Below are 27,797 nucleotides of genomic sequence, written 5' to 3'. Positions count from 1 at the left end.
GTACATGTATATAAGACGAACTTCGGCAATTCAGTTTATCTTGAATGATTTTGACGCTGTTCACTTCATTATCTTTGTTAGGGAGTTTTCCAATAGGACCCTGAACGTTTGGGCCCCAAAGCTTTCTGCGCATGGACGCTTTGGATCAAGCAGGAGCGATGAGTTTTCGAATAGGGTCTGCTGTGCTTTGGACACTCCCCCTGTATTCCATGTCATTCCAGCCTTGGCCGAGAGCCGTCACGTTAGTGGGTGCCGTCACGTTTCTATAACCCAAAACATTTGGAGGCAGGCTCTGGGGCTCCCGCACGTTTGGGTTTGGCGCATGCGCAATGGCCTTGACGCTATTTCTTTGGGGCCCCTATTCGAAAACTCCCCAATATGTCGGTGGATTAACGTTTTCTAGTAAACGGCCGTCAAAATCGGCATTCGAAGGATATGCATTCCTGCAAGTCCGCACACCGGCAGAACTAGCGGACGTTTTCGGTCGTGTTGAGCTCGACTTCTCATCGATGCGTGAATTCTAGCACGCGTTGAAAGCGCGCGGCTTGTGAAACCGAAACTGCGGCGGCCGCCGCTCCACGCGGTCGCCGGGTTCGAGGCTACCGGCTGCTCGAACAGTCGCGCCGACTAACGTCGCCCGTCGCCACGAAACATGGAAATTTTGTGATTGGGAGTGGGCCGGGCGCACGTTGGTTGCGAGTGTTTTCGGCCGCGAAACAAACTCGAGCACGATGGAACAACGGCTCCCGACGGCGTGAAAAGCCAGCGAAGATCCGTCGCCTGCGGTCCGAATGTCCGGAGGCGTCAGGAAGCCAGCGCGTCGCCGTGTTCGGTGAGCTAATTGAGCCTTGCATATTCATCGCGGCATGCATGCGGCGGCACGCACGCGCGTTGTTGTCGGCACACCAGAGCCCACGGGGCCAAATTCGCGCGTGGTTACAAACGAGCCTCGTGCGATGTCCACTTGCCGCCGGTGGCAGTCGCCGTGCGAGGTAGCTGCTAATGGCTACTGCGACGGTTCGATTTCTCGCCAGCCTGCGGCAAGGTTTTACTTGCGCCAGAAAGGAGCTTTCGGTGCAAACGCTGACTTAGCGTTGCAGGCTGGAGCGTACCCGTATCGACGGCCTCCGTAGACGATTTCTCGAATATATCTGCTCACTAGTAACACGATTTCGAGCCCAACATGTCGGTAACGCGGCTGTCCGCTGTGCATTTTACGGCTAGACTTTTCTGCTCGTGGCTAACAACGGAGACAAGCCTCGGTGTTTTCTCGGAAGAGGTCATCCGTGGACGTTCGCGAATTGAGTTGCATTGTGGAGTTGATGCATCTTCGTTTTGTTTGCGTGTCCCCAGGCTGCCACCGCACAGTACGTCACTTCGCCGTTGCGGCGGCATTTTGCAATTATGTGTGAACTGCCGAGATAATGTAAAGCGATAGCGAGGTGATATTACGCGAGCACTGCTGCCGCCGCCTTTGGGCACGAGCCAAGTGGCACTCTCTCGCAGTCAGGCAAATTGTGCAACCCCTCTCTGCTTTATTCCCGGCCGCAGAGGGGTGCAGTCATTGCGAGATCATTGATAACACGCTCTGCTTCACGCTAGCGGTGCGTGATTGCGTGCGCAAAGGCGCGCCTCGTGAAAGCACTTGCCGCGCCGGCGGAGGAAGAGTTCCGTTGCGTAACCCCCGTCGGCACGTGCGTCTCGTTTTATAAATTATGCAGATGGTACGTTTACGATAGTTACAGCGTGAGAACGGAACGACGACAAAGAGACAAGAAGGAGACGAGCGCTCGTCTCCTTCTGTCGTCGTTCTATTCTCGCGCTATAACTATCGTCAAGTCATACCAGCTAGCCCAAACTGCCACGCTTCCAAGGTACGTTTACGTCGAGACACACGCGAAACTGATCATGTAAACGCATTGTATTTAGGCCTTGTTTCTTCACTGAAACCGTCTGTGACTCGACCAGGTTTGCTGTAATGTACGGGAAGATGAAACCATCAGTTTCTCCATTTTGAAGACGTTCGGCACGCGTCATCTTTTATGCACGGTGTTCCTTAGTTTCACTTCCCCGTTTAAGAAACAGTGTTAGTGTCTAGGGTTCTGCGAGGGTACGATTCGAGAGCCCTGCGACAATCCGCCTTCGGGAATAAGTAAATGCCGTTGAGAAGTTTTGTGGAATGGTTCTTTCAAAACTTCACTTTTTCGAACGTTGAGTTGTTCAGTGCGTCGAATGGTAGGTCATAAGGTTTGTATACTTCGACGGTATAGAAAGGTACGATTGGCGACATTGTACAATTGCATTGTGTGAGGTCCATTTTCATATGGAAGAACTGGGTAACAGCCAGATACTTGCTTTTCGGTTAACCTCCCCGCCTTTCTTCATACCATATCTCTTTTTCTTTCAACTTCAGCTTTGCGCGAAAAACTGCGATTAAATTTTTGAATTAGAGCAGCATTTTGGAAAAAATTCTTAACTTCACTGCTTAGCAGAGATGCTCTGTTGTGTTTTTTGGCGCAGTCGTGTTGAAAAAGCAATTTCTGACAGCCTGTAGTGTAGACGCAGATGACGTCAATTGAAACTCGCCAAATGAAACGTAAATCTGGCGCACTGGGGTAGTCGTTGACGTGTAAAGAAGCCAGCAAGGTACTGCTATGGCTCGTTGATTGGCTTGAAGCCTGACACGAGAATTTTCTGCTGTTTGTTGTTTCTTTATTTAATGGAAGGCCATGCCCTAGAAGCCTAGAAAATGCACTGCTAAGCGTGAGTGCTACCTAAAAAAGTAATTACGGTTACTTTCGGTTCCTACCGACGTCGCAACACGGTCTCGTCACGTGCTGCACCGCTCGCGGCTCCGTTGGTGAGGAGACGCTCGCGGAGGAGCAATATTAAAAAAGAGGAGGCAGCGTCACGCGAGAATTTCGAAGCCCAGTCATAAAATTAAACAGGAGCTTGCTTGAAATTGTGACCAGCGGAGGAGAATGAGGGGTGAGCGGCGTCCGATGATGTTGGCTTTTGGGCACTCGTTATTTTTTAGGGGCGAAGCTCCTTATGGCGTGGCTTGGGCGTCCCTCGTATGTAACCACCAGTGGCACATACCCGGAATAGGTATACTTGACCTCCAAGGTGGTGCCAGTGAGAGATTTCTTCTGTGCGTTGTTTAACAATAAAAAATAGTGCTCAATGTACATGCCAATGGCTGCTAATGGGGAATGAGAGACATGAGCATTCGGCTTTTAGTCAACGCGCACGCTGCGATCCCCATTAGCAGCCATTGGCATGTACATTGAGCACTATCGGACAAGAAAGGGATGCTACATTATACTGGCTGGGTGTAACCTCCTTAGCTTTAGAAAGGTTTAACGAGCGTTGAGCCGCAGTGCCATGAATACAATGAACTTGTATGTACCATGAATGAACTCAAGGTGGTTGAAAATGAGAAGTAGATACGAAGCGCAAGCCGTAAGAAAGTAAAAAGCCGAATTCTCCTGTCTCTCAGTTCTCATTAGCAGCCATTGGCATGTAAATTGAGCCCTATCTGACAGGGAAAGGTTGCTACGTTATACTCGCTGGGCGTAACCTCCTTGGTTTTCGAAAGGTTTAGCGAGCGTTTGGTCGCAGTGCCATGAATACAGTGAACTAGAATATACCATGAACTCGAGGTGGTTAAAGGTGGGAAGTGGACCCAAAGCGCAGGCCGTAAGAAAGTGTGCGTGTGCCACCTCTCGTTTAGTCCTTGGAATGTCCGCTGGATGGCGGTGCTTCTATATGGGGAATATATGATAAAAAGATGCGAGATGGTGGGACTTGGAGTGTTGAATAGATGAACGAACGGACACACAAACAGATGCATGGATGGACGCATGAACGGACGCAGGGGCGGATGCATGAAAGAACGCAGGGACGGGCGCACAAACAGACGCATGGACGGTCACACCGACGGACGCATGGACGGACGAATGCTTCGCCCCACTCTCCATCATTCACTCCGTGGATATGCTGCCATTTTTTTTGTTTTTCGACTAGCCTGCAGTGTGTACGCTGCCCCACTCCCACTGCGCACGCTCGCGTCTCGTGCCACCCCAGGAAGGCACCCAAAACTGGCGCTCCCCTGCCCCTCTCTCGCCTAGCAAGGCCAACGCAGGCAGCGTCTGCTAATCTTCTTCTGTTCCTGCTTTGAGATACATTTTAGCAAACACTTGATGTTGCGAGCTATATTGAAGCGTGCGTTATTATGAAATGATTGCACTGCCTCATGCACACGCACTAATCTTGCTGTTGCGATACGTTGTACTGTCGAATTTTCGCTCTAAGCAATTGTTCACGCTGGTTTCTTGTTATCTTTTCTATATCAAAAACACGATCAGGTTAGTTTGGGCCCTGTTTTTATTATGGAATGTCATCCTGATGAAAGGCGAGCGTCGCTCCGATCCCGGCAATGTCAAATGAAATCATCTTTCTTAGCACTGCTCATGTGCGCGCGTGTCCATGCATGCAGTATAACTGGACTGCGCGCACTGTGGTGCGAATGCTTGCCGATGTGCGGCTCTTATTAGAGGCCGATGGTGCGACTTGGCGTTGTGCATCAATTGTAATTCATTGTGGAGGTGCTCGGTACGATCTTATTGTTCCAGAATTCACGGAAAGTTCAAAACCCTGACTGCACTGTAACGATGACAATATATATATATATATATATATATATATATATATATATATATATATATATATATATATATATATATATATATATATATATATATATATATATATATATATATATATATATATATATATATGTGTGTGTGTGTGTGTGTGTGTGTGTGTGTGTGTGTGTGTGTGTGTGTGTGTGAGAGAGAGAGAGAGAGAGAGAGAAAGGTGTCCTTGGATCCAGTGGAAAAATACCAAAAAGTGGAGGACAGGCAAAACGAAAACTTTTTAATTTTTCCTACGTTTTAGCCGGGGACCGGCTTTCATCAGGAAAAACACGATACCAAAATGCGCTTTTCTTAAGTACGCATGCTATATCAAGGGCCCCTGACACGTGAACTATCACTATCATACACTATCTACTGTGACGTGGCGAGTAATGAACAGCAGAGAATGTCAAAGCAATGTCAAAGAAAGCTTATGAGAATGCATGAACGGTGTTTACATCAAGTAGATCACATGAATAGCAGTTTGAAAAGTACAGTAATAGCAAAGGCGCGCTGCTTCATAGGAGAGGACTGCATTGGGTGCGTTAGGGCTGATGATTAAATTAGATGACGATGAAATCGGCAAGAAAGCGCTGCCGGCTTGAGCCACTGGTCCACCACGCAAGGCTCTCTCCGGTGGCACGCCGGTGCCACTAATTGCGTCACTTATGCTGCTGAATGCACAGAAAAAAAAAGAGGGTGATCTTTTAATCATCTTTCGGCATTCATCTTTCATTCCACATCTGTATTGTCTTGTAGAGACGTAGCCAGGCTTTATTTCTGAAGGGTGGTGCGTCTATTTCTCATGTGCACATTTGCATTCGTTTTGAGTGCGCATGTATGTGCATATAGGTGCGTGTATTTCCGAGACATCGACTGTGGATACTTTACTAGCAGAAGAGGCCCTTATATACTAGGCGGCATTTATTGGCGGCACTGTGGAAGCTATAGAACCGAAGCGAATGCGTGCTACCGCGCCAAAAAATAGTATACTTACGAGAAGTTGTCATTTTGCCTTGCTGAAATTAATTCCGTATAATTTATTGTTACGCTTAAACAGTTGCATGTAATCTCGTAGGTAAAATGCCGTTGTTTTTTTATTTCGCAAGAATGCCTTCGTTTCTTCCTTTGATTTCTTAGACAGCATCAGCTTTTCGGTATACGCCCGTTTTTCAATGCGTCTTTGACGTACGGGCTAGTGTGCGGCCTCAACAGTGCTGTTTAGTTCTCCAAGAAAAATCTGCTCGTAATTTATCTCTGAAATGCGCATTGAACTATATCCAAGCGTTTCTTCCTCTCATGTTTTGGCGTGTTTATGATACTTTAACCGCGTCAACGGTGCGAGTGGGCAAAAGCGAAATCAGCTGCGAGTTGCCGGGGGCGGAGCAACACGGGAAGGCCTGCCTCTGTATAGCGTCTGAAACCAGCTGCGATTGTCACGTGCACAGACGTATCTTTTCCTAGCGGAACGCGTCTACTGAGAAGCGTGGCAAGCGTCATCGAAGTTTTTCCTATGATTTTTAAGGGCGAAGCTATTTAGCATGTAGGCCAGTCCCTCGTCGTCCATCGTAGCCACCCGTAGTACTCGGATTGCTCTTTAGATGGCGCTGCGGCGCTCGCTCCACTCCACTACATGTGTAGGAAACGTGTGCTTTAGTTGACAAGAGGCCACTAGATTGCGCATCTGCGCTTTCATTGAGTCAAATGAGAACAGGTATCAGAACCTATAGAGATAGATGCGGACTTTGACAGGGATGTCCCTTGTCACCTTTGTCTTTTATGATGTATCTACAGGGACTAGAAGTCAAATTGGAGGGGAGTCGACTCGGCTTCAGCCTTTCTTTCGCCAAGCAAGGAAAACACATTGAACAGTCATTACCAGTATTCATGCTCGCGGATGATGTAGTATTAATAGCCGACAACAAGGAAGATCTCCAGGGATTGATATACATCGGTGGTTATGAGGGAGATAGGTTAAATTTTAAGTTCAGCAGGGGAAAATCGGCAATCATGATTTTTTAATGATAACAAAGACGGTGAGCATAAGAGACAGGAAGTCCCTCTAGAAATAGTGGATAAATACAAATATTGGGGCGTATGGATAAATAACGGGGCTGAGTGTCTAAGGGAGCACGAAATATACGTGGTGACTATGGGCCCCAGAAATGCAGCTGTTATAAAAAATGGGGCACTGTGGAACTACAATAGGTATGACATTGTGAGAGGGATACGGAAAGGTGTCATGGTTCGGGTTTGACTTTCAGTAATGCGGTCTTCTGCATGAAATCAGAAGTTCAAGCAAGATTCTAAATTAAACAACGTGGCATAGGTAGACTTGCTTTGGGAGCACATGGGAATACCCCATATCAAGGGGTACAGGGTGACATGGGATGGACATCGTTTGAGTGCAGGGAAGTTAGCAGCAACATAGAATTTGAGGAGCGATTGAAAAAAAAAAATGGGAGAGGTGCGTTGGGCTAGGAAAGCTTTCAGCTAATGTTGATACTAAATGGAAGAAGCGAACTCGAAAATTGTCAGGCAAGTATTTAGACAACAGCAGAATACCAAGCCAAAAGGAAACATCGGTTAAGAAGAAGGTGAAGGAAACGGAGAGTGACAGAGGGAAATCATCACGGGAGACCTACTGAACTTTTAGGCAGAAAATTGCAAGGGAAAAAAATCTACGATAATTCTCGGGGTAGTTCTCTGCTTTTCGAGGCCAAAACGGGAGTATTGCGGACCAAGACGTACCGAGCAAAGTACGAAGACACAGACCCATAATGCGTGTGGAGAGGATGAGGAAACGGCTGAACATTTGATAATGTTCTGCAAAGGGCTCCGCCCTATAGTCGAAGATAATGGCGCCGAATTTTCCAAAGCATTGGTATGGTGGCTAGAAGGCATTGGGTACAGTGAAGTCAAATTAGACTTTAAACAGGTAGAAATAACCAGGAGGAGGCTGACTGATTGGTGGCTACAATCGAGGCGCCAGTGAAATTCAATCCTTAAACACATAGTGATAGTACTTGATTTTGTGGCTAGGGTGCGTTAGCCACCGCCCGATCTAAATGGCACAGCCGGATAGTTCCATCCATCCATCCATCCATCCATCCATCCATCCATCCATCCATCCATCCATCCATCCATCCATCCATCCATCCATCCATCCATCCATCCATCCATCCATCCATTCATCCGTCCGTCCGTCCGTCCGTCCGTGCGATTTGATCCGCTCGCTCCGATGCGTCATAGTGCGATAGGCGACTGCTAGGGGCCACAGCTATAATAGCAGACAGCGCGCTTTTCAAATACGAGCGACGCAGAAAGAGTGTAGGAGCGCACGGCTCAGAAAGCTGCTGCAGGGCGCGCTCGCACATGGCATATCATACGATCACATGCAACCAACCACTGTCCGAGGAACCTGTATCGACTTGTCTTTGCACACTTGCCACAAGGGCCAATCCAAGAACCACTCTCCCTTCATTTTACCGACCATAAAGCAGTTTTATTGAAGGGGAAATGGAAGCCACGTTTCGCTACCATTTACGAATAAAATTACGTTATATATATATTTTACCGATGTCTTTGCGGAGCTTCGCCCACTCATCACCATTCACTCCGTGGATATGCTGAGATTTTTTCAACTTCTCCAGGTGGTGGCATCTTTGGCAGACAGCACTCTGCGCACTCGCGCGGTGCTAGACGTTCAGTTGCAGGGTGGCGGACACGCCTATCTGCAACCTCTGGAGATACTCGTTAAAAAACGCATATACGCCTAATTATGAGAAGCATCGATTCGCCTGCTCTACTCGTTAACGGATTTCGCTCACGTATTTTCTTGCGGCCCCTCTTCTCTATCCACATCCTTGCAATTTACATATGCGTGCGTGCTAGCAAAATGCGACCGGTTCTTCAAGAGCACGTTTCGAGTCAGCCGTGCATTGCGAGTTTAATGCTAAAGCCACACTTAAACGAGATAAAATGGTTTTGCGCATCGTCGAAGTGATCTTAAGTGGAACTTCCCATGCGTTGTATATATATATATATATATATATATATATATATATATATATATATATATATATATATATATATATATATATATATATATATATATATATATTATAGAATCAAAAAATGCTCATAATGTGGCATTTGATAAACCACTCTATTATGGTTAAGTGATGACTAAGGTTTGTTCAAATAATTTTTCGTTTTAATCACTAGTACACAGAGACCGAGACAAATAAAGCACATGTGTACGCTTACACGTACACTGTAGCAGTGCAGACAGACCTGTAGCACAACGATACTGTAAGCTGCTGTACAGCTTCCATACTTCCCAATCGGCACGCCAAGCAAGTTCACATCGCAAACTCAATACTCGCGCCTTTACATCAAAACAGCAACACTTTCGACCACTGTCGAGCCGCTTACATGAATCCCACCCCTTGGCGTTTTCTATGATGAGAGTCAGCCGAAAGGGCGACCACGTTCTCTGCGGTGAAGTGGTAACAAATGAATGCATGCTGCATTCTGAGGGCCAACTTCAAAAATTTTCTTATAAAAGAAAAAATGATGTGATGAGACTTTCTTCATCACTAGACTATCAAAGGGTCTATCAAACGCCGCACCATGATAATTTTTCTTTTACCGCATCAGTACAAAAATATGGTCATATACGGGAGCAATAGCATATTTTTGCTGATATCAAAATTTTTCCGGGAAATTTTTTCGAGCGAGAATGTTTGGCCGCAATAGTTTATGGGGTTTACATAAAGGGTGTAAATATTATCGGCCGCCACGACTGGGACACTTGGCGTCGAACGACACACACACACACGCACACACACACACACACACGCGCGCGCACACACACACGCACGCATATATATATATATATATATATATATATATATATATATATATATATATATATATATATATATATATATATATATACATACATACATGAGAGAGAAATAAGTTTATACTGAAGGGCTCGTTTTCTCTTGTTTTGACACAATATTAACAAGATCTAACAGACAATAATGCCGAGGAATGTATAGAGAAAGTTATTAAACTAATTGTGAATGTGAATAAAGAAAAGTGGGTGAAAGGATAACTTGCCGTGAGCAGGAAGCGAACCAGCGACCTTCGAATAACGCGTTCGATGCTCTACCACTGAGCTACCACGGCGGCCATACCCCAGCCACTTATTGGGTTTATGTGTGTATTTAAACTAGGGAGTATATATATATATATATATATATATATATATATAATGAGATATGACAGACAGTAATGCCAAGGAATGTACAGGGGAAGTTATTAAAACCAATGGAATGTAAATAAGAAGAAAGAAAAGTGGATGAAAAATTACCAACTGTGTGTGCTCACAGTTGGTAATTTTTTCATCCACTTTTCTTTCTTCTTATTTACATTCCATTGGTTTTAATAACTTCCCCTGTACATTCCTTGGCATTACTGTCTGTTATATCTCATTAATATTGTGTTAAAACACGGAAAAACGAGCCCTTAGGTATACACTTCTTTCCCTTATATATATATATATATATATATATATATATATATAATATATGTTTATTTATTTATTTATTTATTATAAGGGGGTTTATTGTGAAATAAGTGATGAAGTAAGAAGATGGCGTAATGTTGCAAAAGCATCATCGCATGCTGGCGACCAATCAGAGAGGTGTCCACCGCCAGAGATCAGCTGTTTCAGTGGTGCGATTATCGAAGCAAAGTTCTTCACAAAGCGGCGAAAGTACGAGCATAGTCCGACAAAGCTGCGAAGCGCTTTCATGGTCGTAGGCTTCGGGAACTCAGCGACAGCCCGAAGCTTCTTTGGGTCTGGGAGGACGCCCTGTTTTGAGACAACGTGACCAAGTATTCTGAGCTTCCGAGCTCCAAAGTGGCACTTCTTGATGTTTAGTTGAAGGCCTGCGCTCGTGAGGCAGCTCAAGACATCGCTGAGACGATGGAGGTGGCTGTCGAAATCAGGGGAGAAAACAACGACATCCAAGTAACATAGGCATGTCTTCCATTTTAGCCCACGTAAGACGCTATTCATCATCCTTCGAATGTGGCTGGCGCATTACAAAGGCCGAAGGGCATTACATTAAATTCGTATAGCCCATCGGGCGTCACAAAAGCAGTTTTTGGACGATCTGATGGTGCCATGGGGACCTGCCAATAACCGGACCGTAGGTCTAGTGATGAGAAGATTTCAGCGCCTTGCAAGCAGTCCAGGGCATCATCGATGCGCGGCAAAGGGTATACGTCTTTAAGCGTGACTTTGTTTAAACGGCGGTAATCGACGCAAAAGCGAATCGAGCCGTCTTTTTTCCTTTCCTCACAAGTACCACAGGTGAGGACCAGGGACTGCTGGACGGCCGAATGACGCCACGTTGAAGCATGTCGGCCACTTGCTCGGTGATCACACGACGCTCCACAGGAGATACATGGTAGGGACACTGTCGCAGAGGCGCTTGGGAGCCGGTGTTAATGTGATGGACCGTGGTGTGCGTTCGGCCTAAGGAAGTCTGCTGGCAATCCAACGAGCAGCGACACTGGTGAAGAAGTTCTAGAAGATTCTCGCCGTGTGATTCTTCAAGTTCGCCATCAATTGAGGGGCCAAAAAAAAAATAATGTTTTCGTGAACCGGTGGACGGGCAGATGGCGTCAGCGCATTAAGCTGCACATAACTTTCACCGTCAAGGCCGAAGATGGAGGAAACGTCTAAGTCTTAGAATGTTCCAATACATTCTCCGCGACGCAAGGTTGTGGGAGACGGCAAGGGATTTGTGACAAACAAATTGGTAGCGCCCGCCGGAATATCTAGAACTGCAAACAGCAACGCGAGGCTCTTGCGAATTAGGAATGATTGGGAAGGCGTAAACAACACTGCATGTTTAGACACATCGGCACAAGACATGGGAACAAAGGCTGCGCTAGTCGGTGGTATGTCGATGTCGTCGGCGACAAACAACTTGTTCAACGGAAGTTCCGGAGACGAGGCACACAATGCAGAGAAGGCCACTTTAGCACGAGCACAGTCGATAACCGCATGATTATGAGACAGAAAATCCCAGCCGAAGATCACATCACGAGAACACGCCTGTAGCACAAGAAATTGAACGGTATACAAAACATCTTGGATGAGAACGCGTGTGGTACAGGCAGCTGATGGTCGAATATGGTGAGCACTGACAGTACGGAGGGACAATCCCTTTGGCGTCGTGGTAACCTTCCGAAGCAGGCGGCAAAGTTTTAAATCAATTACTGAAACGGCAGCACCAGTGTCCACAAGCGCAAGCGTACGGTAACAATCCACAAAAACCTCGATGAGGTTTGTCGGAGAAATTCGAGGACTTGATTCTTTCAACGACGACGCAGTTCGTGCCTCGCGAACTGCGGCATCTAGTTTTCCGCGTCTGAAAGGCAGGGTCTACGGCGCATAGGTGACAGGGAGCGACGTCGGGGAGATGGAGATCGGTGACTGAATGAGGGAGGGTGGTCGGGTGAAGAGGATCGTTGTTGACGTGCCGTGTTAAAGCGCCGAGAGTCGTGCAGCGATCTTTGCATGGTGTCACGGTGAACGAGAGGACGGCGGCGGCACAAGCGAGCTACATGTCCTGCGTAACCGCAAGAATAGCAAATCGCGCGGTTGTCTGCGGTGCGCCACGGACTCGGAAAACGGAACTGGTGATGACCGAACAGGGACCGGTCAGGAAGCATAAGTGGGCATGTCGAGGTGCTCTGGCTGCAACGACTTGCGCATAAGTCAAGGGTGCGGCCTCCAAAGGTGGTGAACGAGTGAAAGGCAAAGCGTCAGCTACCTCATCTTGTATGACGTGCCTTATGGCCGGGCCGCATGATCTAGGCCAAAGGATGCGTTTGTGCTGGTTCGGGCGTGCTCGATAAAATGGAGAGCCGCCGAGCGACCTCCTCACGCACGAACTGCTTTATGCGAGCCAACATGTCGTTCTGGTCTCCGAGAGTCAAGGCCGCGATTGAGTCACGTTGTTCCAGATAGCGCCGTGTTTGGGCGCGTTGCTTGCGCAGTTCGTCAAAACTCTGGCACAAGCTGACGAGATCAGCTATGGTTTGTGGGTCCTTGGCTAACAACATTTGAAATGCGTCATCGCATATGCCGTTTGTTTAATTTTGTCGGCTTCGATCATCGCTGGGTTTATCCGCTTGCTCAAGTCAACAACGTATTCAATGTCGCTGGTAAAGGTCTCTCCTGGCTGCTGAGCGCGCTCACGAAGTTCTGCGCGGATTTGTCACTCATTAGGGCTGTCGAAGACTTGCGAAAAGGAGGTCTTGAATGAATTCCAGCTGCCAATGTCGGCTTCGTGATTGCGCAACCAGAGACTAGCGACGGCAGACAAGTAAAAGCTTACATAGGTAAGCTTAGCCGCATCGTCCCACTTGTTCGCTGCGCTCACCTTGTGGTAAGTAGCCAGCCACTCCTCAACGTCTTGGCCGTCAGTGCCGCTGAAGATCGGTGGGTGACGCAGTGGCCACACGCCGGGACATGTAGAGGCGGGAACTTGCGAGGTACCTTGGGTGGAGGATTCTTCCGGCATTGCTGGCACTGCAGGTAAGGTGCGACTTCGTAGTTCCAGCTTCGAAGACTACCCAGCACCTCCACCAAATTATAATCAGGAGCTCAGCCCTTCGTCGTCTTCTAAGTGCTCCGACTAGATACTGTCTCTCTTCCCCACTACTATATATATATATATATATATATATATATATATATATATATATATATATATATATATATATATATATATATATATATGGGATACAAGTGTATAATTAAGGGCTCGTTTTTCGTGTTTACACAATATTAATGAGATATAACAGACAATAATGCCGAGGAAGGTATAGGGGAAGTTATTAGGCCAATTGTAATGTAATTGAGAAGAAAGAAAAGTGGGTGAAAAGATAACTTGCCGTGGGCAGGATCCGAACCTGCGACCTTCGAATAACGCGTTCGATGCTCTACGACTTGAGCTACCACGACAGCTATCCCCCCAGCCATTTTATTGAGTATCTATGTCAATTTAAACGTGGGAGTGTCAGTCAGCGCCACTAGTAGCCATGGCGGCGAGTGTAGCACACTCTTGATGAGCCTGTTTGGCGTCACGTAGCACGTGAACTTATTACTGACTAGCAGCTGATCACTAGTCCCTTGTATACAACCTAAAGGCACCAAGCCTGCCAGTACGAGACCCTCGTTAATGAATAAGGGAAACAAGTGTATACTTAAGGGCACGTTTTTCATATATATATATATATATATATATATATATATATATATATATATATATATATATATATATATATGAAGCTGACGTCTCTCTGCGCATGCGTCAGAGTGGTAGGGAGGATCCGCTGCACTCGGCTGACTTAAAGGCGAGTGTCTACTAATACCGCTTGGCCCTTTTGAACAGAGCTTCGCGCTTTGTTTCCCGTCGTGTGCATTCGTCCAACTCGCGCATTTTAACGTTTTTTTTTTTTTTCGCTGTCCGCGTTTTCGTTGACGCAGGTTTCTCTCTCTCTTTTTTTTTTTCCTGGCGCCAGGCTTCTCAGGAAACGAACACCGAAACAACGGCTCGCTTCAGCGTGCTTCCCTTTCCTTTGTCGAGCGGGCAAGTGAAGGCAGAGAGGAAGTGTTACCTCTCCTCCCCTTTGTTCTTGGTGGCGTATATCAGGAACGAACTGTGAACCGGAATGCCTAGCGTCGCCGGCTCGACTCACGACGTCGTCGCTCCCTTCACGTCGTGTGCCGGCTCGCGTTCACCCGAGCAGTGCCTGCCCTTCTCGGTTGGCCCCCTCCCCCACTCGCTTCGGGGCGTTTCGGCTGAGCCCCCTGCGGTGAATTCTTTCAATTCTTCTGTCATTTTATATATCGCACTGTAGCGCGTTCCTCGCCCTCTTGCTTTGGCTCTTTTTCTTTTCCCGTAAATTATTTTGTCTTTCGAAACTCAAGTGGGCAGCCGCGCGAAGGGAGAGTGCAACTGCCCTCTCTCATCACGCGCTGTCCTCTCATCTCGCCACTTCGGCCGTTTCAAATTTTACCTTGCGCGCATTTGGTTTTCTTTAGCCCGGAGCAGCATTGGGCGACTTCCACTTCGATTTTCACGTGTCCCGCGCACGTTTTGTGTGTCGGCTTGGCGTCCTCTCACTCTGCTTCCCTTTCTTTCTTTCTTTCTTTTCTTTCTTTCTTTCTTTCTTTCTTTCTTTCTTTCTTTCTTCTAGTTGTTAGCTTCTCCGGGGAGGTTACGAAGCCGTTTTTGCTCAATTTATTTTTAGAACTCTGAAGTATCCCGCTGAGAAAAACAAACACTCGTAGAAAATAAACGAAATGTCCACAAGTTCTTATCTTCCTTCGCTCGAGTTCCTTCTCAGCCCAGGGTCTTCAGCCCGTGGTTCTTCCCTCGGCGTGGCTTCGACACTCGGGGCTTTGCGTGCATTGCTTTTTTTTGTTCTCTCTCTCGCTCTTATCGGAACTGTTACTCGGATAGCGAGGTTTATTTTAGTTATTTCGTGGCCTCGTAGTATCGTCACTTGCGTGTTCACCGGGCTCGCTTCTTCAACATCGACCAGCCAGGCGGTGATAGCTTCGAGATTGCGTTGTATTGCCTTTTTTTTTTTCTCTCGAACTCATCTCGCACTGATGGCCGGCGTTCGCATTTGTGCTGCTCTCTGTCCAAGTCTTCCTCGTATTTCTTTTTTCGTCGTTGCGAAGCTTTGATGTGACATCGCCAGTGCGCCCTTGTTGTCCACGGTGCGCTCAAACACGAGTGGGCTTTCGAAGCGAGTTACAAAGATGATTAAAGAAAGAGAGAAAACGACCTGCTCACGACTGCCTGGGTTTTCGTCTCGCTCGAGCGGTTTCACAGCATGCGTCGGTTTTTTTTTTGTGTGTGTGTGTTGCAGTCCGATCGGCTTACAATGTTGTCGCTTATCGCCAAAAATCTCTGCAGCTTTGACGGGAGCAAAATTATCGGTAGAAGCGCAGTGCGTCGCCGATCCTTCTATCGGGATTTTGTATGGACTTAGTGCTCGCGTTTTACTCTGTAGTTTATACACTCTTCAAAGTGAGTCTACAGTGCTTTGCGCCAATTGGTTGCGCCATGCTGAATTCTAAGTGGTAGCCTGGTCTTTACGGCGCTCATTGCATGCTGCTCTAGAAATTTCAGCGTCTCTTATTTATCAGCGAACGCGTCCCTACTAGATGCATACCGCTAAACCACAGGAAAACTTGAAGTGAAAGTGAAAATGGGACTCTTCGGAATTGATTTGAAGATGGCTATTTTTGCTGTTCAGAGGCTCCTAACCGTGTGTCTGTACCTTATGACGACGAAATGCAAGGAAGCATTCCCTCCATTACAACGTCTCTCGGGGTGACGAAAACAAACAAAATAAATCAATCGCTCTAAACGACGTATTGTTCGATCCCTCGAAACACTCACAGTGCGGCCTCGGTGGCGCCCGTCTGCTGAGCCGAAGGTCGTGGGTTCGATTCTCGCCATGGCGATTGAGTGAGGCGAAACGGAGGCGCGTGCAATGTCGGTACACGTAAAAAAATTTTCCGCTACGGCGTCCCTCATGAGCGTTGTTTTCGGATGTGAAACCTCAGATTTTATTTATTTATTTATTTATAGTAGGGTCAAAAGGCATGGAAGAGGGGAGTGGGCAAATACACGAAAAATACAAACAGTGCAGTAAACTCAGTTAACGTCGACATTCATCCACATCAGTATACAAAAACTAGTAGTTATTTCAAGAAAAAAAATAAACAGGGGCAATGAGTACAGCTAACAGATTTTCCTGGTGAAACAATGTCCCGGTGACGTCGGCGCACCGTATACCGTCTGCAGTGCAGCTTGTACATGACGAGGCCCGAACATCGCAGCACACGACCAGGAAACCTTTCGCGGCCGGGACGCTTATCGGGTCACCGGGCAAGAACGTACGTTGTGGAGGCGGCAGCAGGCATCTTGCGCCACTCTCGTCCCGTTAAAAGTTCGATGTGGTAATCCTGAAGTTCTGACCCAGCATGACTTCTGCAGGCGATTTGCCGGTTTCTGAGCGTAGCGTGTAGTCCTATTTGAAGAAAAAAAAAGTGATACCTTGGTCATTGTACGGTGCCCTGTGTCTGTTTCCGTAATGCACATTTCACTTCTCATACCATCCGCTCTGCCCTTCCATTACTTGACGGGTGGTAAGGCGTGGTATACATATGACGAATACCATTAAGGAAATCTTGAGTTTCCCTGCTGGAAAAAGCGATGCCATTATCGGACACGACCAGGTCGGGTAAACCGTACGCTGCGAGCATTTCGCGGAAATTTTCAGTTACCGTAACTGAACGAAGAGATGTCATGACCTCGACTTTAGCTAAGTTTGAGAGGGCGTTTGCCACCACCAGAAAATGCACGCCTGGTCCTGCGAAATCCACGTGACGTCGTTCTGGTTTAGTCCCAAAATGCGTTGGTGTTCACTCGATCTGTTTACCTGGCACGGCCTGCAGTACCTGACTAGCTCATATGAGGCCACCCCTAGTACGACCTTGCCATTGCCTTCATGGCCGTCACTCCCGGATCGTTAGCGTGCATAAGCCTTCTTTCTGCAATGCCCCGGGAATCACTACGCGGCTTCCCCAGAGCATGCACAGACAGCTCGTCTCAGTTCATACGCCGAATGATTCGGGGCTACTTGCTTACGTGGCCGGCCCTCAGGAATTCATTGCTTCATTGTTCGTGTACGCCGCCACCTCTCGTGCGCTCACCGGGGGGTGCTCCACAGCTTCCAGGAGGAGTATTGTCGGGGAGCCGGCAACCTACTCAGGCAATCTGAGTTTCCATGGTCCTTGGTTTCCCTGTAATCGAGCACACATTCGTAGGCTGATAGCGTCCACCGTAACATGCGAGCCGAAAAAATAGCCGGGGTTTGCTTTTTTCGCTGAGAGAAGGCCGAGAATAATGAAATTTCTCCAACAAAGGTGCTGGGGAAAACGTCGCACCCCAAGAACCACGACAACAGGTTCACGGTCGACCTGAGCATAATTACGCTCGGCCTTTGGTAATGTTCCAGACTCGTACGCAACAGGCTGCTGTTTTCTTCGTTATCGCAGTGAGCCAAAACTGCCTCCACTCCCACAGATGACGCATCGCATGACAACACTAACGGGACATCTCGTTTGAAGTGCACCAGTAACGAGTTAGAGGCGAGCAACGTCTTCAGGCTCTCAAACGCTTCCATGTGCTCTGAACCCTTCTTTTATGGTACGCGGTTGCCCAAAAAAAAAAAAAAAACGATACAATTTTTAACCTGCTTCTGTACCGCCCTTCAAGAAACAATTATAGAAATTGATCATACCCAAAAAAAGCTTGCCGTTTCTCTTTCTTCTTCGGGGCAGGAGCCTTGTTCATGGTTTCGACCTTGGCCTTTGAAGGGCCCTTAGCGTCAGTCTGATGCCCCAGAAACTTGAGGCTTTACTTCTGCACCAGCTTGGACTGTGAGCCCAGTTTTGGACAATTGGCTGTGGACCTCAAAAAGCATTCGTTCATGTTCCTCGATAGACTCGCGACCGTTTCGCTAGCTTCATATCTACCAAATTTGGTAATACGTGACGTGAATGGGTGACGAAGGTATATGACTGGTTCAAACTTGACAATCATGACATGCGTGTCATATAAAACATGACTACATACTATGCTCATAGCGCGCTAGCGGCCGTTTCGATAGCTGCACATATACCAAATTTGGTATTACGTGACGCGAATGAACGACATAGGTGAATGACACGCCCAAACATGATAATCATGACATGCGTGTCATGCAAAACATGACTACATCCTACGCTCATAGCGTGCTCGTGGCCGTTTTGCTAGCTCTATATGTAGAGCTATAGCGAAACCGAATTTGGTATCCCGTGACGTGAATGGGTGACGAAGGTATATGACTGGTGCAAATATGATAATCATGGCATACGTGTCATATAAAACATGACAACGTGCTACGCTCAAGTGCGCTCGCGGCCGTTTCGCTAGCTTCACACATATATACGAAATTTTGTGTTACACGTGAATTGATGACGAAGATATAACTGGCGCAAATATGATACTTATGATATGCGTATCACGTTAGAACATGCTATACTACGCTCGTGATGCGCTAGCGGCCGTTTCGCTAGCTGCACATATACCAAATTTGGTATTACGTGACGTGAATGGACGACGAGGGTAAATGACACGTCCAAACATGATGATCGTGACATGTGTGTCATGTAAGACATGACTGCACTCTACGCATATAGTGCGCTCTCAACTGTTTCGCTAGCTTCACATATACCAAATTTGGTGTTACGGGACGTGAATGGACGACGAGGGTAAATGACACGTCCAAACATGATGATCGTGACATGTGTGTCATGTAAGACATGACTGCACTCTACGCATATAGTGCGCTCTCAACTGTTTCGCTAGCTTCACATATACCAAATTTGGTATTACGGGACGTGAATGGACGACGAACGCAAATGACAGGCGCAAACACGATAATTATGACATGGAAGTCAAGTACAGCATAATCTACGTCCCCCTCGTAACGCTGTGCTGAATTTAATGTGTCATATCAGCCTTTCTCGTTGGCGCTTCGCATATCATATATTCCCACTGTACTTGGGATCTGCCAATTTTTTGTGTCTGTTGCTGTTTCAATGTCTATTCTGCCATTCTTGCTCTTTCTCTTCTTTATCATTTTATCCGTCTCTCTCTCTCTCTGTGTATGTATAGTGGATCACTTGTTTTCTACATGTTTATCTCTTTTTTGTGTGTTATTTTACCCTCTCTCTATCTATCTTTTTCTCAATATTTTTTTCCCATGTTTCTTTTTGCGCTGCTGGTCTCGTGAACAGCGCTGCTGGTCGCGGCGTTAGTGTGCGAATTCTGCCGCCAACAACCGAAATCTTATTGCAACTAGAGCAGCTCATAGTTTTTAGTCTGTGTTTGTATATGTCCAGTTCGTCACTGTACGGTTAGAAATGCGTTTACCCAAGACATCGAAATCTGTAGCTCACGGAAGCTTCGCTTGAAAAATTAACTGTGACTTGGCTTAGTTATGTTTGGGCGGGCGTCTTATTGTTTAGCTTGGTTCTCGAGGCATGCGGCTCGTTCTTCCTTTTGTTTCTCCCTCGGCTCGCTGCCCCCTTGGTTTGGTTCCGAGGACGAAGCATGGCGTCTTCCAGTCTCTCCCTATCATCCGACGAATCCACCAAGCCAACCCTTATGTACGCCGGCTCCTCTTCTGTTTTAACGCGGCTGCACCAGCTGACGTCATCAGATACCAGATGGCGCGGCGAGCCGGCGAGCTGCGCTGCCAGCTGCGGCGTTTGCGAGGCAACGGTTCAGCTCGCGGTATTCCACCGGCTACTACAAAACGGCGAGAATAGCACCAACGCAGCTAAATATTGGATAATCCAAGGACGGCAGCTGGTGGACCGTCTTTTTTTCGCTGACTTCAAAAGCGTTCCCTGTGAGTTTTCCAGCCTCGTGCCATCACGGAATGACGGTGAATATTATTCCACGGAGAGTACAGTAGAGGGTTAGTGCACTCAATCTGCCATTGGAAGGCTGCACGCTCCCGGAGAGCAGAGTGACCAGTGGGGAGAAAATGTGATTGGAACATTCCAAGCCCCCGCAAAATACGCGTGAAATCGGTCAGTCGCACGTTCTTCGTTATCCTAATATATGGTATATTTGTGCGACGACGCATTCGGCAGACGTCTAGCTGCCATTGTCACCACCAGTACAAAACAGCGGTGTGAAACTACACATGGCTGCTACCATTGCCGCTGCACTCGACCCCGGCTGAAGAAAGAATTGTGTGTATTGTTTTGTATTTCATATGTATTTATACTTTAATCGCACAACATATGAAGTATGAATTTGTGGTGTTTTCTTTTTTCTTTTGTCCGGTACATGCGTTATTATGAAATAATTTGCTATGTCGCTCCTTGTGTTCACTATGAGTGTATGAAACACTCGCCCCAAACAATCTTTATGCCACTTATTGTTTCAACTATGTCTCCTTGTAACTGCCCACCTGCTTGGACCTAAGGGTCTGCAGTATGTAATAAATACATAAATAAATAAATAACTTGGGAGCCTGTGACGTTCAAAGGTGTCGGGACTCTCGACTGCGCCTACTCCGCTTTTCAGGCGAGAGCTCTACCAACTGGTCCAGGCTGCTCTCGGCTCAGCAAAAGCGCTCTCGCTCTACATATATGGGTGACAGTGCTCCTGTTCGACCACTGAAACACGCCGGCTCCGGAGAGAGCGCTTTCAGCGTGCTCTTGAGTGTTCCTGCTCTACCATTGGAATTCGCAATAATTGAAGAGACTGAGTGCCGCCCGCGCACGCACGCTCTTGCGTTAATTTCTACTCCCAGTTTCAATCACAGAGAACACAAAGGGACGCAACAGCGTGTGTTGGCGGCTTGGGGCACCCGACAACAATGCTCTTCATTCACCTTCTGGTGAGGCCCTTTCATTTCGTAAGTGTTGGGCACTGACGCCAAGTTCCGTCATTTGAACGTGTGGTTCAACTATTCCTCACCGCAAGATATGGCTATTTCTCCTATGTCTCGAGAACAGATTTTTTGAAATTTAGCGCAGTACTCCGGCACATAAAGCAATGTCAGAACCAATAGGTAAGGTGGTGGAGAAGCTAAAGCAACCAGGATGATATCGTGAGAAACAATAATAGCCCAGAGGAATTCGACATCCTACCAGTAACAACAGGTGAAGTAATGGAACCCCTAGTAGGAATGCAAAGAGGCGAATACGCTGGAGAGAGAGAGAGAGACCTTATTGGGCAATCCTGCGTGGGGAGGGTGAGAGCACCGCGCAGGGTTTCGCATCCTCCTGTCTATTTAGACCTCAACGACGGCAGGCCCAGCGCGAGCTACTAGGAGTATGCTTCGTTCGCTTTTGCCGAGCCAGGGCCGCGTCAAGCCGCTGGATGGCGTTAAGCTGCGCCTCGTGATTGGGCGAGCCTATGTGGTTCACAATGTCCGGTGGTAGTGCGTCGGTGATCACTCCCCCCCGCACACGCGTCACACCCCCACAGCACATGTGTCAGCGTTGCCAGTTCTCGCGCACAGATACTGCACTTCGCACTTTCGTCCGGGGCACACGTGTCGGGCCAGGGCGGGCGTGAGCACCGTGCCGGCCTTGTCTCAGGAGGACCCCCTCGCGCCGCCCCAGCCTCGGGTGAGGCCCGGGAAGCGCGCGGCGGTCCTCTCAGTACCGTTGAAGGATGCTGCCGTAGTCGAGGGGTGGCTCCGAGTCCGGGGGTTTGGCTTCTTCCGCGTCCGAGGGGGGCGCCGCGCGGTGCGCGAGCTCGCGTGCGACGGCGTCCGCCCTTTCGTTGCGGTTGGCCGCTCCGCCCGGGATGGCTCCGACGTGGGCCGGGAACCACCGTAGATGTGTCGTGGTCGACTTGCTTTTCGGCAGCAGGCTTGCTGCCGGGGTCCCGATGCTCCCGCGGCCGAGATTGGCGATGGCCGTGCGGGAGTCGCTCAGGATGGTGGTGACTTCGGGAGTGCCGTTCAGCGCCAGGGCGATGGCGGCTTCCTCCGCTTGCTCCGCAAACGTTGCTCGGACGCTGCAGGCGTTAAGCAGTTTGCCGTCCGTGGCTCGGACAACCACCGCTACGTAGGTGTGCGGTCGGCATGCGAGAAGACCCAGGGCGGACTTGTGGGCCTTCCTGATGGCTGCGTTGATCTTGTCCCACTCGTGCTGCAGCCATCCGTGAAATGCGCCGACGTACGATACGTGGCTCGTCACAAACGACTGCAGCAGTCGCAGGACGTTGGCTTCTCTCATGCCGTTCCGTTTGGTGGAGATTTGGCGAGGATAAAGTAGCAACGGACCTTCTGAAAGATGGCGGATAAATTATGTTAGAAAAACTGACCACCTAATAAACGAAGTGTCTCTTGACAGGAAGGGTACCTGAATCTTGCAAGAACGCCAACATCACCTTAATTCATAAGAAAGGAGACGTCAGGGACTGGAAAAGCTGCAGTCCGATCAGCTTACTGTCCGTTCTCTACAAACTATTTACAAAAATAATATCTGATAGAAGTAAGGCGACATTACAGATCAATCAACCAAATGACCAAGCAGGATTTTGTACAGGTTACTCCACAATTGACCATGTTCATACTATCAATTAGGTAATAGATAAATGCGCGGAACACAACCAACCCCTATACATAGCATTCATAGATTAAGAGAAGGCGTTTGACTCAGTCGGGCCATCAGCAGTAATGCATGCCCTACGGAATCAGGGAATCGAAGAACTCTACATAAACATACTGGAAGAAATATGCAGAGAATCCACAGCCACAACAATTCTCCATGACAGAATCCCAGTAACAAAACGGTAAAAGGCAGGGAGACGCGATCTCTCCAATGCTATTCACCATGTGTTCACTGGAGGTTTTCAAGACCCTGGATTTGGAAGAGTTAGAGATAAGTCAATGGAGAGTATCTTTGTATTTCGCGTTTCGCTGATAACGTTGCCATGATGTTTAACTCAGAGGACGAATTACAGCTCATAATTAATGATCTGGACAAAGAAAGTAGAAAAGTAGCTCTGAAAATTAATATGCAGAAAACAAAAGTAATGTGCAACAGTCTCGGCCTAAAACAGCACTTTGCGATAAATGGAGAGTCGCTGGAAATTACAAAGGAATGTGTCTACTTAGGACAGGTATAGATACCGCGGAGCCCAACTATGAGAGATAAATAACTAGAAAAATAAGCTTGGGCTAGATGACATTCGGCAAGCATTCTCAAATCGTGAATAGTAATCATGAATGGTAACTAACCCTCAAGAAGAACAGCTGCATCTTGCCATTACTTAACTACGGTGCAGAAACCTGGACGCTTACAAAGAAGGTTCAACTTAAATTGAGGACGACGCAGTGAGTGATGGAAAGGAAAATGATAGATGTAACTTTAAGAGACTAGAATACGGCAGAGAGGGTCAGAGAACAAACCGGGGTTAAGGATATGATAGTTGAAATCAAGAAAAAGAAATGGACATGGGCCGGACAGGAAGCAGCACAACCGCTTGCCATTAAGGGTAAGTGATTAGATTCTCAGAGAAGGCAAACGCACGACGGGGAGACAGAAAGCTAGGTGGGCCGATGAGATTAAAAAGTTTGTAGGCATAATGTGGCAACGGAAAGCACTAGAACGGGTTGATTTGGCGGGTCATGGGAGAGGCCTTTGCCCTGCAGTGGACGTAGTCAGGCTGACGATGATAGTGCTCCGGCATGTATTGCTGCATGCCGCATTGTGCTTACAAAAAAAAAAAAAACATAAGTTCTAGCGCAGCAAAACTATCGTGGCATGCATAAAATTTTGAAAATTGTGTAATTATGGTAACCAGCTGATGAACACAGCAATAAAAAACATGATATATGCAAAAACAACCAGAACAAAGAAAATTCAAAGTATACACTGTGAATATAAATGAATCAGGAAGAGTATAAAATATAATAAGTGTTCTATACACAATGTTGTGATCATCATAGACAAAAGAAACCTGAACCAAAGTACTGCTTCATTGCTTATTCCATGCAAGGAAGCACTTCCTGATTTTCGTGAGACACATGTGCGCATGCATTTTTCTCACGTAATTTTTTTAAATGACAAGAGCCTGCTTGTGTTCCAGTATAGATGCACACCCGTGATGTGAACACATGAGATGTCCAATGAACTTACCGGTTCGTCTGGCGTCACCTCTTTCCGTGAGCCACCTGTCTCCGCATAGGTTGGTTTTCCGAAATATGCGTCCAATGATACTTATTTGTATATTACAGCGAAAGCTGTTATGAGATCACAACTCGGGTCACGCGCCACCGTAGTTGCCAGCCGCCGCCTCTGCCGCCGCCGCTGGTTTCCGTAACCACAAGAAAAAAAAAACTTAGCACCAATGACACAGTGGGGCTGGAACGCGGGTCCGCTGGGTGCCAGCCCAGTATTCTATTACTGAGCTACACCGGTGCTTGTGATTTGCCAAACTTGACTTGGGCAGGCTTGATGTCGGGAAAGCAATTGCGTTATTACGACTTATAAAGCGTTTTAAAACAGCGAAAGAACAACCAGTAGTCGCACAATGCGAATAGCGTAACGAGTGGGTCGTTCAATGCTCCAACCCATTACAAAAGCTTGTTTTTGTTCCCCTACTAACTCTGTCGGCTACCCACTTCAGCCACAATTCCTCATCGTCGTCAATCAATGCATGAATTGACACAAAACTTCATGCAAGTGTTTAGCGGATACCACGCTTCTCGGGAGAATAATGGAAAATAGCAATAGAGAATGCCGGCCTACTACACACATAAATTGATTAATAATGACCTAGGGGTTATCCAGCAAGTGTGCTTGCAGTAGTTACCCAACGAGTGTTTCGAAAAGCCTCTGAAAGGCCGCTCTTTTAGCTATCGCAGTGACTTTGCTGTACCCTACGCGCAGGCCTGGCGCTTTTTGCTAGCAGTACCGAAAACGAATTGCGCGCCGACATGAAGCACCTCGTGCCGCTGCATAGTGCGGCGCCGAGATGTGCTCCGGTGGCTCTCATGCCGTGAGGAGAAGCTCTGCCGCCGGCACACCTCTCCCGCGACACTTGATGCGGCCCTGTGTCTGATGAAACAACAAAAGTGAAACCGAAGCTGCTGTCTGAAATGACCACACCTTACACATGAGGCAGACCTTCGGAAATAACTTTTTTTGTAGAATAAATTTTCTCCGACTCCAAACAACAGCTCTCTAGATTATAGCTGGCATAGAATTCAGGCAATTATTACGGCTCAACGATTGTGAAGCTGATGCCATAGTTTGATATTTGATTTGCTAAGGCTTTTATAGCAAAATTTTGATATTACTGCAGCGTAACCACAAGCGGCACGCATTTCTCTCAAGTTCTTCTGCTAAGCGCATTTTCACAGGCCCACACACGCATTGTTTCGTGAAAAGGTCTTTCAAAAATCACTGTGTTGCCAAATTAGGCAAATTCAAACTGATTCTGCGGGGTCAGGGGCTGAACTAGTGCTAGGGGTATAGGAAACAAGTTCAAGATGTCAAAAACGACAACTCAAAGCATCGATCACTAATGGTCGATTTGAATAGGCGTGATAACGAAAGAGTCAAACCGGGTTTAACTCGCTTTTTTGTGACGCTGCAACGGCTCCGGCGCGGCATCAGTGCCTGATTTTCGTCGGCCGACCTGCGTCGCACATCCGCGTCGTTTCTTCGCACGGCGCTCTGGACTGAATCGGCGCCGAACAGGCCTCACCATCGTCGCCGATGCAGAGCGCGTTTCTACTCGGCGACCAACAGCCCCGGGCTTTGGCGTGTTTGCCTCCGAGCCACGATAAGCCTTGTGCTTCCGACACACCGAGCGAGGAGCTCGCGTTTCGGACTTCCGCTTGTCGCGTTCGTGTCGCGAATAGCATCTTCGACGGCGACTGCTTTCTGGGTCGTCGCTCCGGTTGTTAGGACTCTGCCTGCAAGTGTCGACTTATCAGCACGAAGGAAGGCGTGAAACAAGACCCTTCTTCGGCGGTTACATGGTCCGTTCTGGACCTGTCTCGGGTTCTAATCTCACCTGTGGTGGTCGCATTAAACCGCGTTGGCAATCAACAGAAAAAAGAAAGTTCACCACAGAAATCAGAGCTATCAATGTCGGAAGTAACTTTAGCGCTACTGGGAAATCCCTCGAAACACTCGCACATTCACACCCACTCGCCAATGTGGAAGAGTGTGTGAATGTGTGAGTGTTTCGAGGGAGTTCCCAGATGTGCTAAATTTACTTACCATATGACGAATTACCAACTAGCCCAACAACAAGTTATAATAACTCTCTCAACATTCTATACGTTACACTCTTTACACTTGGCGATTGCTCTCTTGACAGTTCCACGTGTAAATGCGTCACACGGGCGACTTCACTCTCGTTCATTAACTTTCTCTCGTATCCCTCACAGGCTTGTCCGCATTTTCGATGGAGGCGAAAGTGATCGAGGCCCGTGTGCTTAGATTAGGTGCACGTGAAAAAACCCCAGGTGGTCGAAATATCCGGAATCCCCAACCACGGCGCCTCTCATCATATGGTGGTTTTGGGACGTTAAACCCCCACAATTATGATGTCAGTTACGCAATGTGGCGCGCACACCCGCAACACTCCTCTTGTTTTATGGTAGATGCAGTGGATGAAGTACAACGAAGAGATTTGTTTTTAATAGACACTAAGCTCCTCCGGCCCGCACTCCGTCGTCGTCTCCGCCGTCGAAGCTCCCACCGCCGGTGAAGCGCTCCGAGCAAAACATGCGGTGGGGCTGTCTTAGTGGGCAAAAGACGCTTTGCTTACCGCAGTTTCTGCTGGGTTTTCAATGGTGCATGTGGTGTTCCCAGTCAAGCAACGAGAAAGAAAAAAACGATATGCTGACGAGCTGCGTCGCGGTTGGATGTGAGTCGCGTCTCACAACTTAGTTTAGTTTGCTGGCACACATCGCAGCCCTCAGCGCTTATGGCGGTAGTTACGCGCGAACGTCGCTATAATTTTACCCATAATGTCGACATTGGCCTACCTGTGTTTACAAACATGGAATGGGTCTATAGGAGAAGTTATTAGAACCAATGTAATGTAAATAAGAAGAAAGAAAAGTGGGTGAAAAAAATAACTTGCCGTGAGCAGGAATCGAACCTACGACCTTCGAATAACGCGTCCAATGCTCTACCACTGAGCCATCACGGCGGCTATACCCCAGCCACTTTATTGGGTTTATATGTGAATTTAAACGTGGGAGTGTCAGTTAGCGCCACCTTTAGCCATGGCGGCGAGTGTCGCACACTATTTTTATGAGCCTGTATGGCGTCATGTAGCACGTGGACTTATTACGAGCTGGCAGCTGACCAATGAGCAATAGTCCCTCGTATACAACCTAACGGCACCAAGTCTGCCAGCTATATATATATATATA

General features: G+C 47.6%; 1 protein-coding gene and 1 non-coding gene across 3 annotated transcripts in view; one reads left to right on the top strand and one right to left on the bottom strand.

The window, feature by feature from the left end:
• Window positions 1–603: 603 nt before the first annotated feature.
• The window catches only part of LOC119172524 (uncharacterized), a 176,247-nt gene continuing 149,053 nt past the window's right edge, over window positions 604–27,797 (top strand). The window contains exon 1 of one of the 2 annotated variants that reach the window (XM_037423668.2): window positions 604–832. The gene's annotated coding sequence lies outside the window, so the exon portion shown is untranslated. The remainder of the gene's footprint in view (window positions 833–27,797) is intronic. The other variant, XM_037423666.2, reaches the window with a different exon arrangement.
• TRNAT-CGU (transfer RNA threonine (anticodon CGU)) lies at window positions 27,500–27,571 on the bottom strand. The gene has a single exon. It is a non-coding gene; the product is annotated as a tRNA-Thr (tRNA).

Source organism: Rhipicephalus microplus, chromosome 4 (assembly GCF_043290135.1).
Source record: "Rhipicephalus microplus isolate Deutch F79 chromosome 4, USDA_Rmic, whole genome shotgun sequence".
NCBI lineage: Eukaryota > Metazoa > Arthropoda > Arachnida > Ixodida > Ixodidae > Rhipicephalus > Rhipicephalus microplus.
Note: the sequence above shows the minus strand (reverse complement) of the source record. Positions and strands in the feature narration are given on the sequence as shown.